Here is a 21,310-nt window from a genome sequence, read left to right on the forward strand (position 1 = left end):
AGAGTAAAGTGAGGGACAGACAGCTGTATTGCCTGCACAGGAACCGAACCAATGCTAAAGCAGAACCTAAGCTGAATGATGGCAAATTTTGTTCATTGTTCACCACTGATAATAGCTACTGACATTAATCCTGACCTAATTCAGCTCGGTGGCATTTAAGAAAATGCAGCATGTTTTGCATTTTTTTTTTCTGAGTCTTCTTAAGTTCAATTAGCTCAAATTTTGGATACAGTGGACAGATATTAACTGTTCAAATCAGAGTGGGTTTTCTTAATCGTATGACTCATGAAACAGATTCACGTTCCTGCTAGCAACTGAAAAGCAATTCAATAGATCGCCATTCTATAAATCAATTGAAAACATGAATTATTAAAGAGGAAAAAATTGAGTGCTTTAAAAAGTAAAGGTCTGATTAAATATAAAAGATGTTGCTGGATGTAGAACTACAAATCATAGCAAAAGAAAGTATTGCAAGAACATGCCCACATAAATCTCACATAATCTACTTGTAGAATTCACTTACAATAATCATGTACTTATTTACAATTACAAAGGGACAGTTATGGTAAGACTAATACACTCATTTCAATATACATTCCTAAACCCTATTGCAGAAAGAAATTAACAATCAATAGCCCTTTTTTTTGTTGAATATCTTTTGTAAGTTATGGAGTGACTCCAAAATTAAATTCTACTAAAATCACTGTTAACTGGATAAAAAGGAGATTAATCTAAAACTATATAATTATGCTAGTTTGACATAATAGGTACCACCAATTAGCTAGGGTGCCTCTCCAGTTTGCAGACAGATTTTCCTAGAGGTAACTCCATTGGAATTTTCATTTTTGTCAGAGATTGTTGGTGAATGGTAATATTTCCCATTTTGGAGGAAAAAAAAAATAAAAACTTCAGTTTCACTGGCTATCTAGTGTAGTGTCTTCCACACTTAAGTATAATTAAAGTGCTTATTTTATTACCATGCAATTGACATTTCTGAGTGTTTTTAAACTTTCCCTCTTTTAAGACACAATTAATTCAGAGATGTACTTTTCTACAAGTGGTCTTTGTATAAATACCAAATTAATTTCTAGTATTAAGTAAAATAAAAATCAACTCAATTAAAATATTTACTACAATACAAACTTCTGCACTGAGAGGAGGAGAGGGAATGGTCTCACGTTGCACCAGGATATGTTCAGGTTGCATATTAGGGAAAAGCTCTTCAACAGAAGAGTGGTCAGGCATTGGAATGGGCTGCCCATGGCAGTGGTTGAGTCACCGTTCCTGGAGGTGTTCAAATGTAGATTGTACAGAGAGCCATGGTTAGTGAGTGATTTGGGTGGTAGGTGGACTGTTGGACTAGATAACCTTGGAGGCCTTTTCCAACTGTAATGATTCTGTGATTCTATGACTTTTAAAATCTGAATACAAATGCAAAGTTCCTAGGGAGCACTGTGTTTATTTTTTTCTTGTAGAGAACATATATGCTAGAAGGTTGCTTCTTTGAATGTATCAAAATCTCCATTACAAGAGCATAAAATTTCTATGAGTATTATATTCTTGATCTGTATATTAAAGCACTGAATTCAATTACGTGGAAAACAGTAAGTGCAATCCAGCAGACAGAAGCGATACATCCTTAAACATAAAGCCATCCCTCTCCTCTTATCCAGGTGATTTAAAAATCTGGGAAGTATGTATGAACCATGTGTTTGATACTGGTACATAGGCTGACATAGCTTAATCTTTAGCTTTGACTACCCCAGTCAGATGCAGAACTTTACTGATGAAAAGCTGAGTTGACTGAGATGAAAGGTGTTTTTCTCCCACTAATCTAAAAATGTCAATAACCTCCTACTTGGAGCAAAGAGCAAAGGCTAAGTCTATTTTAGAAGCGCACTAAAAATCACCAGCTAGATCATCTCTTGTGCTATATAATTACTGCACGTAAAAGAGTCTCTTTTTTTTTTTTTTTTTTTTTTTTTTTTTTTTGTTTCCTTTCTTGCTTTGATTTGCAGCTGGAGGAGGAAGCAACAGCAAGGTATTACTTTCCCAGCTGGATAGCAGAAGAGCAAGAGAGGAGGAATTAAGCACAGTCAGCACTCTTCCCACTTTCACCTCTTCTACATTGTACATACAGCAGCGGATTAAGGGAAGCATAATTCCAGAAACAGGCTCTGCGGAGCTTCTTCCTTCTGTACCAATAAGGCACAGCACAACTTTGATTCAACTGTGTTTCCCAGGTAGTTTATAGACAGTACAATTACACAGCATCTTCCAATCGGTAAAATCACAGTGAGACTCTTGCCCATTCTGAACATTTCTCCAATTTATTTTCTACCTTCTCCATTATGTTATTGGTCTGTTCACATCAAGCAGAGGAATAGGGGTGACATCCATGATATTTCATTAACATTAATGAATTTAATAATGAAACATTCATTAACACTTGATCAAAAATAATGGCTACAGTTTGCAGGGATTTAGGAGTGCTAAATTCCCGTAAAACTTGCACAGCATTAAATCCTATTAATTTTAATCTAACTTCTACAAACCAGAAAGCCTAAATTTAAAAGTAATCTTTGTTCAAACCTGGTTTCACTCAGTTCTCAATGGAAAATCAGAAAATCATACTGGGCCAACACTAGGAAAAAAATCAGGGGAAAAAAGGACTACAGTTCTTAACCAAAATCCAAGTCAGGAAAATTTTTCAATTTTTCACCAATATCATGTTGAATAAGATGCTAGAGAATTCAAAGCCAACTTTAACACTATAGTTTGTAAAGACAGGTTTTTTGGATAAAATTGGATGAGATGCTTATTTAGAATTAGAAATAAGAATTCTTTGTCTGTTTTATATTAGTGAAATAATGTCCGAAACTTGTTACTCATTATCTTAATTACTTTCCTAATTTCTAGTGAGGGTTTGAATTACTCAGCATTCTTACATATTCTGTATTTCCAAAATTTAAGGTCTTTCAAGAAACAAAGACTACTATATATTACCGTAACACAACTGAACCATTATTCTGTGGGAAGGTAACCTTGAAATAACTGCACTGTAAGTTGGCACTTTTCTTTTAAATTCTCTTTATTCCTCAAGACCCTCATGTATGCTTTGGCAGTTTTCCTCAATTTCATCAAGAAAGATAGACAGTAAAATTGCTTTTATAACAAGCTCTAAAACAGTGACTTTTCAGGAAAAGTACAGTAGAAATTTCAGTTGTCTGATTTCAGACAGTAAGAAGGCAAGTGAATGGAAAGGTTCATAGAAATAGATAATGGTTCTCCAAGCCTCCTAAAACAGTTCAGCAACTATTCCCTTTTTTTTTCTTTTTTTCTTTTTTTTCTTTTTTTACTCTTTTTTCTTTTTATCTCTGTGTGTGTGTGTGTGTGTGTGACGTAGCAAGTCTATCAAACTTTGTTAGTGTGACTAATAGTGGTAATTTACTTATTCAAAGCAGTTTTCAAGAGAAAATTACATTCTCATGTACAAGATATTTAAATCATCGGACAGCTTGATTAACAAGTATCTAATATTAACTTTGTCAGACACAGACCAAAATATAAAAATAAAGTACATTTTAAGTAATTTAAAGTAATTAAAGTATAGAAACCTCAGTCATGTCAGAAATCAAATTTAGTTTTAATTAGAAGGTTAGGAATCTGTGACAGGGCATTGAGTGCACCCTCAGCGATTTTGCGGATGACACCAAGCTGAGTGGTGCACTTGATATGCTGGAAGGAAGGGAAGCCATCCAGAGGGACCTGGACAGGCTGGAAAAGTGGGCCCATGAAAACCTAATGAGGTTCAGTAAGGGCAAGTGCAAGGTGCTGCACTTGGGTCAAGGAAATCCCAGTATTTATACAAACTGGGGGAAGATCTCCTTGAGAGCAGCCTGGCAGAGAAGGACTTAATGGTCCTGGCAGATGAGAAGCTGGACATGAGCCTGCAGTGTGTGCTTGCAGCCTGGAAGGCCAATTGTGTTCTGGGCTGCATTAAAAAGGGGGTCGCCAGGAGGGAGAAGGAGGTGACTGTACCCCTTTACTCAGCTCTTGTGAGGCCCCATCTGGAGTACTGCGTACAGGCCTTGGGCCCCAGTACAGGAAGGATGTGGAACTCTTAGAGCGGGTCCAGAGGAGGGCCACTAAGATAATCAGAGGACTGGAATGGCTCTCCTGTAAGGAGAGGTTGAGGGAACTGGGCTTGTTTAGCTTGGAAAAAGAAAGCTCTGAGGAGACCTCATTGTGACCTTCCAGTACCTGAAGGGAGCGTATAAACAGGAAGGGGAATGGCTTTTTACAAGGGTGGATAAGTGGTAGGACAAAGGGAATGGTTTTAAACTAGTCAGGGAAGGTTTAGGTCAGATATTAGGAGGAATTTTTTCACATAGAGGGTGGTGATGCTCTGGAACAAGTTGCCCAAGGAGGCTGTTGATGTCCCATCCCTGGAGGCATTCAAGGCCAGGCTGGATATAGCTCTGGGCAGACTGGTCTAGCAGTTGACAACCCTGCATATAGGTTGGTTCATATGGTTCAGTCCATATCATCTGGACTGAAACCAGATGATCTTTGAGGTCCTTTTCAACCCAGGCCTATGATTCTATGAGTCTATGATTCTGTGAATCAGTATCAATCATTTTTCGGAGTGATTTTTAAACAAATAAATCATAAAGATGTAAATTTTTTTAACAAGTGATATTTTCAGTGAAATACTTTTCAATTATTGACCTCTCGTGAATCAAAAATATTAACAGTTTGAATAGTGAAATGTGATTTGATATGTCAGTGGATTACTTATTACTTAAATGAGTGGTAGGGGAGAAAGAAGCATTCATTAATGTGGGTAAGTGACTGTGAATATTGCCAATTTATTTTCCCATCTGTAACTCTCCAAAGTAAATTCCTTTATTGAAGGATATTAACTTGAGATACAAAAAAGGAAATATTATTTATCAAAATTGTCACTTGTTTCCTCTGAATCTCACACTTGCTGAAAATATCTCAGCGATATTAATCTTTACTTGCTGAGCTTAGCTCAGTTTGGTTTGACAGTTCTCCGTCTAGAACTACTAGGTTTTTCTTTTTCTGCTGTCTTCATTTAAACCTGGATTGTTTAGCTCATATGTGAGATACAAGTGAATGTTATTTGAATTGCAGTATTCGCCTGTAACCTGTATAATATATCAGTTTTAGTTATGCTCTGAAAATATGTAATTCCTTGGCTGAAAATGTTTTCACATTTGTCAAGTGAATCACTTGCATAAAGAAAGTACTGCCCTCCAGAGACAAATCTGAAAGTTCTCATAGGCAATTGTTTACACAGCAAAATGCAACATTTTTCATGTACCTTCTTTTAAAAAATGATGGAATGCTTTGATCTTATCACTCTAGCTTGCATCCACATCATGCTTTTCAATCCTCTTTCCTCTCACCACTATTTTCAAGATTAAGATTAAAAACTACATTTCACTCCTTTAAAAAATGCAAGCTGAGATTCGGCTTCATATTTCTAGGGTTTATAAGCCCTACAGGGATGCTATACAGATTGTGACTATCTGAGGCAGCGTTCACAAAGAAGAGATGCTTCAAAATTCTTCTCACAGAATCATAGAACCATAGAATGTTTTAGACTGGAAAGGATCTTTAAGATCATCTGGTTACAACCCCTCTGCTATAGGTAGGGACACCTCCCCACATCTGTCACTCTCTCCAGTCAGCATTCACTAAAACATTGTCACCCTACTTCACCTTCTCACTCATCAGCAGACTCACAGAGACATAAATATTAGACTCAGAAATTACTGCTGCTTTTACAGCAATGTGACAACACACTGCTTTTAGCAACAAAGTCCAGTTAACATCTGAAAACGTTAAATTTGTACTTGAAGTTGGATTAAGATGGGGTGAGAGATATGGAAAACCAACAGTGCTGTGGGCAGGGTCACCTTCCACTAGACAAGACTTCTTAAAGCCTCATCCAAACTGGCTCTGAACACTTCCAGTGATGGGGCTTTCCTAGTGTCTCTAGTTCCAGTTCCTCGATACCTTCATCAAGAACATCTTCTGAATATCACACTTAAATCTACTTTCTTTTGGTTTAAAACTATTACCCACTTATCCTTTCACTACACTCTCTGATAAAAGCGTTACTCTTCAGCCTACTTGTGGGCCTCCTTAAATACTGGAAGGCAGGCTCCCATATGGTCTGCCAGGGTCTTCTCTTTGCTGGCTGAAAAGCATCAGCCTTTCTTCACAGGAAAGCTGCTCCAGCCTTCTGATTGTCCTTATGGCTCTCCTCTGGACCCTCCACGACCTTCTTATGATAGGGGGCCCTAGACCTGGACACGGTATTTCAGATGGGATCTCACAAGGTCAGAGAAGGTGACAATTACCTCCCTCTCTTCCCTGGACATCCTTTTTTTGATACAGCTCAGGCAATGGTTGTTTTTATGGGCTGCAAGCTCACTCTACTTGTTCATGTTCAGTTTTTCATCAAGTGCCCCAAGTCTTTCTCTAGGGGCTGGTCTCAATTCATTCTCTGCCCAGCACATACTTGTGCTTAGGATTACCCTGAACCAGGCACAGGACCTTGCACTTGGTACTGTTTAACTTCATGAGGCTCACATAAGCCCACTTCTCAAGCCTATCCATAACTCTCCATATGGCATTGCTTCCCTCCAGCATGTCAACTTGGTGTTACTGGCAAAGTTGCTGACAGTTTCACTGTTCATGCCACTGACAAAGATGTTAAATAGTTCAGGTCCCACCTAATACATGCTCCTCATAGACACCACTCATCACTCATGTCTGCCTACACATCAGTCTGTTGACCACAACATGTTGAGTGCAACTTTCTGATCAACTTCTTATTTACTAAATGGTCTACCCATCAAATCCGTATCTTTCTATATTGCGTGGGCCAGAGTCAAATGCTATATACAAGTCGTAGTAGATAATATCAGTTGGTCTTCCCTTATCGACTAATGCTGTAACCCCATTGTAGAAGGCCACCGATTTCTTCTGGCAAAGAAGCAACAAATATATTAATATGTATTGAAGAATAAATAAAGTACAGGTTCTTATTCTTTCAATCCACTAGATAACATAAAATATGAAGCAATAAGATCTATCCTCAATTTCTACAACTAATGATAGATACTTAATATTCATTAAACACTGAGGGGAAAACAATCACCTCAATACTTCTTGATTTCTAAGGCTGAAATATAGAACTAATTAAGAATTATAATCCACTTACTGCTTTAATTACTGAAATAATTAGTGACAGTAAATGCTGTCATAAATTGGGAATGTTGAAAAGCTACAGTTGAAATCATCAAGATTTTATAGTATACAAAAATATGTGATCTTTCCAATGAAAAATTCTGTACAAAACAGGAATTATGGCAATTAAAAAAAAAAAAAAAAAAAAAAAGCAAAAAAAACCCAAACACATCATTTACATATTCTTGTGAAAGTTCCTTTATAATCCATGTTACTTCACTCATACTCTATGTACATTTTATTAGCTGTGACACAAGATAGGAAACTGGTAGCATAGCTTTTCCTTGAGACCTCTCTGTCTGACTGTGCTCCTCACCAAAAAACTTACAACACTTAGTGTAATCCTGGTTTAAAAGTTCAATTTTCTGTGTTCTTTGGGGTGACAAGATTTCTCCAAATATTTTCAAGATTTTCATGTTGGAGAATTTCCCAATAATATTTTTAAGCTATCTGTATTTCTTATTAATTCTTATATATTATTCTTAAGTTCTTCTAATTTTAAAGAAATTAAAAGAAAAACAAAACATAACAAAAACCACACAGGTAGTAGTCATTGAATCCCTTGTGTCAAAGCTGCCAGTCTTACCTCCCAGAATCACAGATGATCAGCAGAAACTTTTGTTCTCTGTTTTCTAATATAATTCAAAGCCAGAAGGGAGCACCCAAAACAATTCCTCTCACTGTAATACTAATAGCATCTCATGATTTGGTACAAAAGGCAGAAGCAGTTGTTGCTGCTGTGTTGCAAGATTACCATGAATATAACCTCTGTTATCCCATCAGGGCTCATTAGAAAGCATTCTAGAAAAGCTTCACAAATTTTGTTTACTGACTGTGCTGGCATTCGGGGGCTGCAAAATGTTGTATCAATTGTAGTGCAGCTTTTCAAATGTCTACGCTAAAATTAAAAAGTTTTAGGCTTGGATCTCTCTGAATACAATTGTTTTTAGCTGCTTATCTATATGTGGAATTTATCAAAGTAAACAAGCAGAAACCTTAAATATTCTTAGAAAATTTGCAACTTCTACAATTGTATTGAAATTGCCCTTGAAATACACTTTCTGTTATTTTACTGTCTGATTATCTTGGGCTGCTCCTACACAGTCCCCTAAAAATATCTTGAAAAAATTAAGTTTACTTTTCTGAATTTTTAATTAGTGGCTAAGAAGGTCTATTGTTCATCTTTATCCTTCAATAGATTGCTCTTACTACTATTCTTGACAGTTTGGGTTTTTGTTTTGTTTTGGTTTGGTTTGGTTTGGTTTGGTTTGGTTTTTTTTGTTTTGTTTTGTTTCCCAGTTTGGACTTCAGTGTGTCTGAAAGACAGGCAAAATAAACTAACATTGGAGTGACCATCCTTAAGTCTAGTGAAAACTCATACACCTACCAGCTCCTAGCACTTCCTTACCATTCTCAGAAAATGCATATTTCACATCTATCACAAGTACATATTCCAGCTATAAAGGCAAGCACATATTTCTAGCACTAACAAAGGAATAATGGTGTTCCAGCTCAGCCTGTAATTGAAATGCCACTTATTTGAATTGGGATTTGGGATGCTTGGGCTCTATTCAGGTCTGCAACAGAGATCCTAAAAAGTGCAACAGTCATGATTCCACTACTCATTAGAGCATTTGGCAAGAGGAAAACTCCAGAGAGATAAGGCCATCAGAAGCTTCTAGTACATATGCATTATTATTCAGTGTTGAAAGAGTTCTGTCTCACGTATATTCATGTGCTTTTCGGGCTAGTTAAAGTGAGTAAAGTTAAACTTGTACTTTATTTTAACTCTTTTTAAAAAAATCTACAAAGTACAGCTAGAATATAATTTATTCATGAAACAAATGACAACCAACATAGGCATTTTAATTAAGAGCTTAAAGATTTTCAAACTATCAGACAAATCAACCTTTGTTATTTTATATTTTTACATTACTCTTAGGATTTAATTTTTTGTTTGTTTGTTTGTTTGTTTCTTCTATACTTCTTTCAGCCTCAGTAAATTCCTCTTTTACCGTAATTAAAATATTGAAATTCTAAAAGTTTCTAAACCATTGTTTACTTTAAGCTAAAATGTCATTTAAACTTAAAAGAGAAACTTTTAAGATCTTTTTTTGTTTTGTTTTGTTTTTCCTCTGTATTCAATTAAGGCTAAATTTACAGAGTAGTCTCCAGAGGAAACCCCAGACTGCTGATGACTTTACATTAATCTCCCACACAGCTTTTAGTACTTCTGTGTAGGCCGCATCTGCCCCCATTTAATTAAACAGGGTTTTGCCACTGTTCCTATTTGCAGAACAATCAGGCTTTGTGAGCATGTCTATATCAAGAAATTTTACCATCAAACATAAATATGACAAAAGTGTAGTCAGTGTCCAAATTTGTACTAATTAATCTGTGAATTGAAAAGCACAATTACACATTTGCATTTCATGAAGAGGAGTAATTGTTACTGATGTATGCATGCATATTAAGTAAAGTATCTAATAAAAAACATTTAAAGCTAGGGATTATTTTATATATTTTACTTTTGCAACTGTAAAATCAAATTAAATCTTTCACTGGGGAAAATTACTAAGGTAATGTCAAGTTTTACAACTACTTATCAAACTATTGCAGATCTTTCTGCATATATGAAAAAAAAATGTGCTATTCATATCTGTATTTAAGTTAATTAAATTTAAGTTTATTTTATTATTGTTTATTAAATTAAGTTAATAATTTTTATTTTATTTTTTTTTTTCAAAATTGTATAAAAGTTTCTGTAATTTTGTTGTAATAAAATGGCTTGGAAACCACAGTACTGAATATCAATTACATCCTTGATACATCTTTCTACTCGGTATTCTCCACCAATCACGCATATGTCCAGAGGAGCTAATTCCAAAATACACTGAATTTAGGTCTTTCACTGAAGACCAGAAACACTTGCAAAAATGATATGAAGCAGAAAAGGTAAATCTGACTCTGCAAGAGACCAAGCATAATATGGATGACTAATAGATGTTATGGACAGTGTCAGAGATTATAATAAATACCTATAAGCATTAGGAAGATGACCATATGGAGCGGAAGGAATATGAGCTAAGACAGAGTAACAGAAGGAAACTGAGGTAGGAAATTTTTCAGGAATGTTGCAGTCAGAGAAAGATACAACCTCTTCAAACTTTCCAGACAGTGTCATAAAAATCCCATTGCTCAAATACAAAACTAGGGAAAAACAACTAAAAGCCTGCAGTACTGACTTGCCCCCATCGAAAAAGCCTCTATTTCTGCATGTGCAATGAATTTCAGATCATACTTAACTATAAAAGTCACCGATAAACATTTATTTTCTGTCTCTTCCTGCTAGAGAGATTCAGACATGTCTAACACATTAGACCTGATAAGGCCACAGAGTACCATAATGAAACCTTTTATTGTAGAGTCTATGAGATTCTGATGCCACCTATTCAGACAGTTCTCATAGTGAAACTGTTGGATTTAATCACCCTGTCGCCTATACCAGAAAAGAGATGAGAATTACTTTGAATTAAAGAAAATTATAGTTTAGAAGGGATGTGGCAAGAAAGAACAGAATGAGACCATTACATAGCCATTACATGAGATTGTGCAGAAACTTATTTTGTTGAAAGTAATAGCAGTCAACCAGATCTTGGTCTAGCACATAGACTAGATCCTCTGATAAGGCCCACGTTTTACTTTATACCCAGAAGTTCAAGCAATAGCCCTCAGAAAACACCTCAGAAAATTGGTTCATTGTTGGAAAAGACAGAATTACAGTCTTTCACTGCTTGCTGTTCTATTTCCTTTGCTGTAACAAGAAATAAAAATTAATCTGTCTATATAAATTTGTAAGCTAATTTTAAAGTTCTTTCCTATTAACTGTATTTTATATATATATATTTTCTTTTAAAGATCATTCTATGTAAAGTAGAAATTTAATATATTTAAATATTAGGAGGCTCTGATCTGTTTACTTTTCAGAGAACTGCCATCTTCCCTTCATTTAAAATGAAATGGAAGGCCATAACTAGGCTGCTTAAAAGAATCAAGAATGCCTTTGTCACCTTGAAGTAGAAACAAAGTCAGTAGGTATATGAATATATTTAACAAACTTTTCTCAGAGTGCACAGTTTATTTAAATTATGTATGCGGAAATCACTTTCTATGCTTGATGAAAATATGAGGAGAAAAAAATAAAATAAGAAAATAAATAAATATCAGATTGCTTAATATTAAAAAGAAAGTTCTTATCTGTGACTTTCAAGATATGCATTATGTCAGAAGTTATCAACATTATTAGATCCATTGGGAACTTACTCCCAGGAGGGGAGAAAACTCTTCAAAAGGGCTGACAATAGCAGGACATGGGGAAATGGTTTTAAGTTAAAAGATTTTTAAGTTAAAAGATTTAGGTTGGATGTTAGGGGGAAGTTCTTCACTAGGAGAGTGGTTAGGCCCTGGAACAGGCTGCCCAGGGAGGTCGTGGATGCCCCGTCCTTGGAGGTGTTCAAGGCCAGGTTGGACAGGGCCCTGGGCAACCTGATCTAGTAAAAGGTGTATGTTTGGTGGCCCTGCTAGGCAGGGGGGTTGGAACTACATGATCCTTGAGGTCCCTTCTAACCCGGGTCATTCTGTGATTCTGTGATCTGTGATTATATCCAGGTTGTGTAAAATATTTTGCAGATCACTTCTGTGTAATATCATAAATAAGCAAAACAATAAAAGAAAAAATTATGTTCATGCAAATACATGGTCAAATGAAGAATAATATCCTTTTGATACTGTGACATTCCTACCTATCAATATCTTACATACATTCCTAGATTAATTTTTTGACATTCTAAGAAAATTTATTGCATACAATACAAGGTGTGACAAGGCTTTATTATGTATATGCTAACATACAAGTGTATCATTTTTGAAGTCATGGTTATGGTTATGGTTACCATTGTCTGAACTCAGATTAAAATTCCGCATAATAGAAGAGAAAGAATGCACATTATGAAGAGATGAACACCCTAGAAAAGAGAAACTTTCAATCTATTTTAGCAAAGAATAGCTATACTTAGCCAGATGTCTTTCTACACAACTTCCTGTAGACCATGCTGCCTACAAGCAGGTGCCTCACAAGCAGAAAGAGCAGGGCATACAGAGCTGATAAGCTTGCCAAGGCAGACTTCCCAAGTAAATTCCTAACCTCTAACAATTTTATTCCCAGATGACTTCCTTATCCAGACTTTTTTCAAGTTGTATAAATACATTAGGGCTACAGAGTAGCAGCCAATGTATTATGAGTAACAATTGTTAGGTTAAGTCATCAAAACTCTTTGCACAAGGTTAATTGAAGCAAAGAGGCAAGGAGTATGGTGACAGCAGCTTGACTTATGCCAAAGCCCACATCCTTTCCTTCGGTACTACCTTGCCATATCCACTGATTTAGAGGATGAACCTGTCAGAAATACATCACCTGTAATAGGCTTTACTAGAGGTGATTACAACGACTGTGCTCACAGAATTGTAGAAAAATTGGGTGATGTAAATACTCAGAATTGCTATGCTTCTACTTTGATTCTCTCTCCTGTTTATGCATTAACTGCTCACAAGCCAGGCAACACTCTGCACACAACCACAGGACGCGGCTTTTTGCTGCTGGTCTCTGTGCTTACCTGTGTTCTCCATCAAGCCAAGACAAAATGGATGGAATTTTCCTAAAGGTGAGATTCATCTATAGTTACTGGATGGATCATGTTCTGGAAGCAATTCTCATTTTTGTGTGCCTGTGACAGTTCAGTACATTTCTTGTTTCTATTTATATATTGCTGTAATGAATAATTGGACAGACCTCCAAGATATCTCTAATGTTGAATATAATATAAAAAGAAAATATCCAAAAAGAAAAAAAAAAAAGAAAAAAAAAAATCCTTGCAAGGAACATGTGCGTGTCTCTAACCGGAGATGATTTCTTTATTTCTTTTGCTATTTCTAAGTTGACTCTACTATGACATTATGAAAAAGTATACATCATGACATTATTTTGTTAAGGACTTCTTTTTACATTGCACTTCTAATACTGAACCAAACGTGCAGCCTCGTGTTTGACTGACTGCCCAAATAGATATATTAATAACTATTTTTCTTGTTAATTGCTCAAAAAGAGGCAGTTGCTGAGCAGTAAAAATCTCTTTAAAACTATTAAAGATTGCAATATGGAAAGTAAAGCTGATCTTAATAAGTTCACTGACTTCCCCTAATTCACTGCAATTTTGAACAATTACAATTACAAGCAACCTTTTACTTTTTGATCTCTCTCTGCAGCATGAAGCATTGCAGCTGTGGACCTTGACACTGGTAATCATCTAGGCAGATATGCAAGCAACATGTGAATTAAGACATTAGTCAAGGAAGAATCATCAGGAGAAATGATTTAAAGAGATCGCTTAGAAAATGACTAGTTTCTACTATCAAATCAACCACAAAAAAAAGACAGTCTCTCTCACTATTTTTAACATACAATAGCTCTAAATTATATGAATGCAAAAACAGAGAAGTGCCTAGACACATTATGAAATCTATTATGAATGTAATAATAATTGAAAATTAAAATAATATTTTATCATAAAAATCCTACATAATCAGCTCTTTCTACAAGCCAATGACTCACTTTTCTGTAGTGTTCTGGATACTCTGCAATTAAGTATTTAAAAAGCAACTGCAGGATGCAAACTTGCCTGAGCAGGGAACTTCTGATTGAGCTAAAATACAAAAAGGAGAAGTATAGAAGGTGCAAGTAGAACCAGAATTCCAACGAGGGAAATGGAAGCATCGCCTGGCTTTCAGAGAATACAATTAGTACCCAGTTCAGCTGGAGATTAATTTAGTAATAGAGATTAAGGGCATTAAAAAAGAACTTGAAAAGCAAATCCAGAAAACAAAAGAAAATGTAGCCCTGCTGCTGAGTGGAGCAAACAACCAAGAAGACATGGAATAGGATGATGTACTCAAACTGAAATTCTTATTTGCCTTACTTTACTGGCAAGGTCTGTTATCAGGTTTCTTAGGTCATCATCTCTAGAACAGATGTTTGAGGAAGTAGAGAGTACTACACAATGTAAGAAAACATTTAAATCCTCCTTAGGTAAACTGGTCATGTTACTGAGACCATGTGGGAGGCACCCAATCTTGATGAGGAAGCAGATCTTTATCCTTGTGAGGCCATGTTCCATTTATCATCTTTGAAAAATTTTGGTGATCAGTGGAGGTCCCTATTTATCTGATAAGGTCTAATGATAAGGCTATCTTTAAAAGAGAGAAGAAGACCCTGGAAACTACAATCTTGGTTCAGTCCTGAGAAGAATGTCAAGACAGTGCTTTGAGAAGTAATTTCCAAGCATTTAAATGACAAGGAGAGACTGGTAACAGTCAGCATAAATTTGCCTAGGGAAAATCACTTGTAATAGATCTGATTTCCTTTCATGACAAAATTCCTGGCCCTGTGACAGACAAGAGCAGCAGAAAAAATTTTGACAATCTATCTTATAGCTAAGTTGGAAAATACAGACTAGATGAATGAGACCACAAGGCAGACAAACTGCTCAGACCATCAGAGTTAAATGATTTTGAGCAGTTGTTCCAAATATAAATAGCAGCTAGGTAAGAACAGAGTTCACTAGGGATAAGTACTGGAGCCACTTAATTAGCAACTTGATCAACTTGACGTGTACAATAAGATGTCACACACCTACAACAAGTTTGCAGAAGACACCAGAAAAGTATTGAGTGCTTACTATTCAAGAGGGCTGCCATTCACAGGACCTTGTCAAGCCAGAAGAATGGTGTGAAAGGAATCATGTATAGTTCAGCAAAGGCAGAAAACAACCTCAGTTAAGATTGTTATCTGCTGTAAACTTTCTCTTTTAAAAGTTTATGTCATAGTTTATGTGATAATTATATAACTTTGCATCCAAAGAAAACTATACCACATGTTAGATTTTTCATTGAATCATAGTATATATTGAGCTGGAAGGATCAAGTCCAACTCCTGTCTTTACATGGGACAACCTAAATTTAAACCTGAGCATGCTGTCGAAGTGCTTCTAGAAAACCATCTGAGGCCTGCTCCAGTTCTTAATCGCCCTGTCTGTGAAGGACTTTAATGTAATATTCAATCTGATCTTTCCTTATGCAGCTTTAAGCCTTTCTCTTGTATTTTATCACTGGTCAGAAGAGAGATTAGCACCTTCCTCTCCATTACCCTACATGAGGAAGTTATAATCAACAGTACAGTTATCCTTCAGTCTCCTCTTCTGTAACTAGAACAAAGGAAGTAACCTCTGACACTTTTCAGAAGTCATGCCTTCTAGTTCTGTCACTATCTATCTTTGTTGCCTCCTTTGGACACAATCTAATATTTGTGTATACTTCTTGTATTTTGGAGCCTAAAACTGTGCAACAGTACTCCAAGTGAGATCACACCAATGATGAGTAAAGTGGAACAATTACTTGTTTTGACAGGTAATACATATTATACAGAAAATTCTAATTATTAGAAAAAAATAAAAATAAAAATAAAATAAAAATAAAAATGCCTATTTTAAATAGCAATTGTGTTTTTCAATTTAAAACTCTGAAATTTAAAGAGGATTTCACTCAGGCTAATAAGAGACTGAGTGAAGTTTCTGCTGCCCTTCATAGACTGTCAGTACATTCTTTACTACACTTTTGTTTGTAACAGAAACCAGTAAGTCAGAGTTCCATGAGACTAAGTCAGAGTGATACAAACTCAGACTTACGTGAGTCGGGATGAGTAACAGCAGTTAACCTTGAGGCATCCTTATTTATTTATTTATTCTTCTGAGGTCCATTTGCAGCACTGTGGCAGGTAGCATAAAGCAGAAATAAATGAGGAGTTAAAGACTCTTGAATTTCTGTTAATAGTTTTGTTATCTGTTTTCTCTGTGGTCTTGGCCAGCTGCACCATCTCTTTGTGTGCAAGTTCTCCTATACAATAAATATAGCATTACTTGCTCACTATCTGATCTCTCAAAGCTAAAATGAGCATTAGATCATGCTAAAAATGGTTTTAAAATAAATACGGGCAATAAAAGTGTTAAGAATCATTGTGCTATTGTTCATTATTCTTAACTGGAAGGTGAGTCAGATAATAAACACAGCTGGTGCTGAAAACAGCACAGACCTATAAGAAGTTGCCTAAGTAGAGTTACAGCATGACAGCCCAGAGATAATCATTCTGAGTTCAAAAGAAAATGAAATGGCAATTTTTTATTGTTATTACTTTGATGCTATGCAAACCATAGCTCTCACTTATTTTCACTACACATGGAACCCTACTGAGTTACAAATAAATCAATCCAATGAGCAGCTTTTCCCCAGCTTGTATTTTTATTGCATGTTTCTCTGATAAGTTCCAGTCTACTTGCTTTCATCACCAAAATCTAACACTCAGTTCCTTTAAAAAACAACAAAGCTGGCTTTTTTTCTTTTTCTCTTTCTTTTTCTTTTTTTCTTTTTCTCTTTCTTTTTCTTTTTTTCTTTTTCTCTTTCTTTTTTTTCTTTTCTTTTTTTTTTCTTTTCAGTGGCTTAACTTTTTTCATAAAAAATACAGAAGAAAAAATCTAATCTGAATTATTGTTTTGGTGGGGTAAAGACAATGCAAGGAATTGGAAGGCTTTAAGATACATTTTGCTTGAAATTAGTCTGTATGGCTACAGTATGAAACTTACACTGATGATGCTAATAATATTTTTTTGCTGTATTTCTTCTCAAAATTATGTATTTAAAGCTTAGTCTTGAATTCAGTCTGCAATAATCAGAAAAAAAAATAAAATTAAATTACAAGTGCATCTCTAAAGAACAGAAAGAAAAATGCAAAGATTTATATCAAATTTTGTTCTGATCCTTAATGTAGAGAATTTTAATTTCTTCTTTCATGGATAAGAAAATAGAGAAGTTTTTAAGCAATGCAGTGTCTGTCTAATCCATGCATCTGTCCCTGCGATGAGCAACTAATATACTAGAAGAGAAAGAGCACTGTAAAAAAAAAAATAATAATAAAAAAACCTTAAGAAATCAACCATTGTGTAAGTCATTCTTACAGCTCCCAAGAGTTCAATATGCATACCAATATATACAGTTTCCAGTGTATACAAAACGAATTTGATGTTTTGTAGTAATAGTACTTTCTCATAACTTGTGCTTTTGCAAAGAATATGTAAATCACAGAATCATAGAAGCATGTAGGATGGAAAAGATACTGAAGATCATCAGGTGCAACCATCCACCTAACACTTCCAAGTCCACCACTAAATTGTGTCAGTAAGCATGACAGACACAGGTTTCCAGTGTCACCAGAGATGGCAGCTCCACCACTTAACTATGCAGCCTGTTGTAATGCTTAACCAGCCTTTCCCTTCCTGATATACAGTCTAAACTTCTGGGGCAACCTGAGGCCATTTAGTCACATCCTATCCCTTGTAACCTCAGAAAAGAGGCTAATGCTTGCCTTGCTAAAGTCTTCCTAACTATTTCTTTTCTCCAAAATAACTTCTGGTGTTCAGACAGCCTATAAACGAGGTTTTGAAGTACACTATAGAATCTTTTATCTCCTGACTTTACATTCAACCTATATAACATTTTCATCGTATTATGGCAGTCATATGTCTTAAGAGGATAGAAGAATTACAGCACTGACCTTAAAGTACAACTTTAAAATACTTCAGTACTTCAGCAGTAATTTGTACTTCAAAGGCACTGCTCACAGTGGGATATGTGTATGTGCCATTGCATTTCAGAGTCTAACAGAAGCAGATTCAGATAGGAATATCTCTATCCTATCCTATCTTTTTCCATCCATCTTTTCTTTTGATTTACAAAATACAAAGACTGTTTCCATAAGAAAGGTAACTGAAGAATCTGTCATTAAATTTCATGAAGCTTGGCAAATGGTGATGACAAAATTCACATTGTAACTGATCAGCAATAGGGATTCAGGATCAAAGAATGATCTGTCATGAAGGACAAGAATCAAGAGTGGCAGACTGCCTGGAATCAAGAGGGAAAGGCAGATTCCACAAGGGAGTGAAGTCTCTCTTGACAAGAAATGCCATTGTATTGTCTTGTTGCATTGCAGTGTGAGTGCCTAGAGGCTTCTAGGTTCTGGGGATGAACCCAAACCCATATGATTCCTATGCCCACATGACTGGTGGTAGGGAAAGTGCATGTAAGGAATCAGCTTATGCTGCACCCTTGCAGACTACTTCACTTAAGCAGAAGGGTGTTTATTTCACTTCAAAGGTATGATAAAATGATGGACTAATCAATACCATTATTAAATACCAATTCGATGAACTGCCCTTCTAAATCACATCTAATATCTGAAAGAAGAAATAAAATTTATAGTATCACAATTACTGAAACAAATGTTTATTTTAGGATACTACCGAATCGAGTCTGGAGCTGCAACTACTGGGCAAAACAAATACAGAGGAAAGCAAACTCTCTGAAATGTTTATTATAAAGCAGGTACAACCAAATTCTTGAAATTTTCTAAAACAAATGAATTTCAGATAACAGTTCTCCACCATTTTAATCTTATCTGTTTTGGCAAAAGCAAAAATCTTCTGCTATCAATCTCTTCATATCTGTGTATTCATTCTGTATCGTATCTGTTACCTTTATAAAAAATGTTGGAAAAAATAATTCTGGTTATCTGAGGAAAACTGGCTAAATTTAAAGTGTGTCATCACATGTGCAAGCAAAGTACTGCTATTCTACTTTACAATAGGATATAACATTTAGAGTTATAGATACAAGCTATGAAACTTTATGCAACTTAAAAAAAAAACAACAAACAAAAAAACTGAAATGTCAAAAGCAATTTTACATTAGCATACAAAGCTAATGAAAAAAAAACAGAAAAACAAAAAACAAAGAAAAAACAACAAAAAAACAGAAACAATCCTGAGGCTCTATGAAGATAAAAAGAAATAAAAAAGAATCTGGAAGTGTGTATGCATGTTTACGAACAGAATACACATTGTATTCTTAAAACCATATCTACTGTGAAGTACAAGACAATTTGCGGTGCCGTCTATGAGTTTTTTTAGTGTCTTCCTCCAAAAATACGATATGTAATTTAGGTTGTCTTTAGTGATTACATTCTTCCCTCTTAAAATCAGTTCCTATGACTCAACTGCTCTTCCACCTCCTCCAACTCATCGAAAATAGAGAATAGATTTGTATACATTCATGCAGACAAAAAGCCTCGATAAGAAGATGGATTTTTCCTGCTGTTGGGTTTGCATTACAAGCACGTAAATGAGAAACACATAGCTGCTTGAAAGAGCTAACCACTGAAAAATGGCATTAAACATCTAGAGAAATTCAATTTCCTGAATAATATTCTTCCTGTAGCAATGTAATTGCTCTTTAGCTAAGAAAGAAACATAAGAGCTACCGATTTTATATTACCAAGAAGCATCAAAATTATAATTGCTCTGTTGTGTTCGGATTTGCTTTGTTTGTTTGTTTAAACAGACTGGCAGCTTCGTTTAACAATCTGTAGATCTGCTGTTTCTCAGTTACTCCCGGAAATAAAAGTTTTTTATAGATAAATCTTTCTTTGTCCAGTTTCAAAACAAATTCTATCAACCATAGAAATGAAAGCCATAGGCAGAATACAAAATAATCTATAACGTCCCTAATGTCCACAAAAGATTCTGAGACGCAGAGAAGCCTCTCCAAGGACATCCATCTCTGAATACAGCAGAGAGATATTCAAAATAACCAGTACGTCTTAGGTTTTTTATTTATATGAATACACACTAAACAGCCTTGCTGTTGCATATTTAGATACAGCCTGGAAAACAACCATCAACTCCAAAAGTCAACAATCACTGAGACTTTTTCTGAGGACAGAAGTATTTACTTTTCACTCTGCTACCTGACTTATTCTATCACATAGTTATTAATTTTGGTCAGTGTTGTGAGGTAACGAATTCTCTCTAAAACACAGAGCACCTATTGGGCATTAGATGGTTTGCACAGAGTGTCCCAAATACAACTTAATTTTCAAAGCCAAATATCCTGAAACTTAGAAAGGCCAGCAATATGGACTGTCATTATTGCCCCAACACTTACTTTCCTTTCAGATTTCACCCCAAACTTGTCTCCAGCCCTCATGGACAGGAAAAAAAAAAAAACAACAACAACAACCAAAGACAAAAAATCAAGACACCAATCTATCTTTAAACCCTTACCAAATGGCATTGCATTCCTCACAGATGTAGTGAATGTTTCACCAAGTATGCTTTCAGAACTAGTCTCGCCTATTCCAGAAATAAATGCACATGGGAATGAGATCTAGGAGGCAATGTTAGGTATAAAGATAGATCTTTTTTTTCCTTTTTGCCATAGCATCCTAATGAATATTTACAGCTTTTACTAACAGAGTACAACACTTACATTCTTTACACAGCTATAGGTTCCTAAATTGTGCATTTCAGTTCTCAGCGTGTCCGTCCTTCCTTTTCATTACCCATCCTTATGTTACCAAGTGGCTGCATTGCCTTCAAAATTAAGAGCATAGTACTGCATTCCAGATAACTCACATTTTTGAAAACAACACAGTAAGATAGTATGAAAAGTAATGAAGAACAGAAATTCTTTGCATTCCTTGCAATTGATTTTGGAACTGTACTCTGCAAAATATTTTCTGAGTACAGAAAATCTTCTGCCTCTGGTATAATACTCCAAAGTGATTATTCAAGCCTCTGTAATACAGACTTCTTTTGTTTTTACTATGAAACTTTTAATCAAGCTCAGATAAAATGTTTCCCAGTGCTTGCATTTTGACACGAACAAAAGGTTTACAAACTGAGTTATTAATTTTCATCCACAAAATCATATATGAACATTTTATTCTCATTTTTCACCAAGTCTGCTAAACTCTAAAAAATGACTTCCGTATATTTATTAAGAAGATTTAGAAAATGAATAAACT

The 21,310-nt window shown here is 35.4% G+C and overlaps 1 protein-coding gene across 1 annotated transcript in view; it reads right to left on the bottom strand.

Annotated features, from left to right (window-relative positions):
* Positions 1-21,310, bottom strand: part of PDE4D (phosphodiesterase 4D) — a 559,900-nt gene that overhangs the window by 370,062 nt on the left and 168,528 nt on the right. The window lies entirely within an intron of this gene.

The sequence above is a fragment of the Coturnix japonica genome, chromosome Z (assembly GCF_001577835.2).
Source record: "Coturnix japonica isolate 7356 chromosome Z, Coturnix japonica 2.1, whole genome shotgun sequence".
Taxonomy (NCBI): domain Eukaryota; kingdom Metazoa; phylum Chordata; class Aves; order Galliformes; family Phasianidae; genus Coturnix; species Coturnix japonica.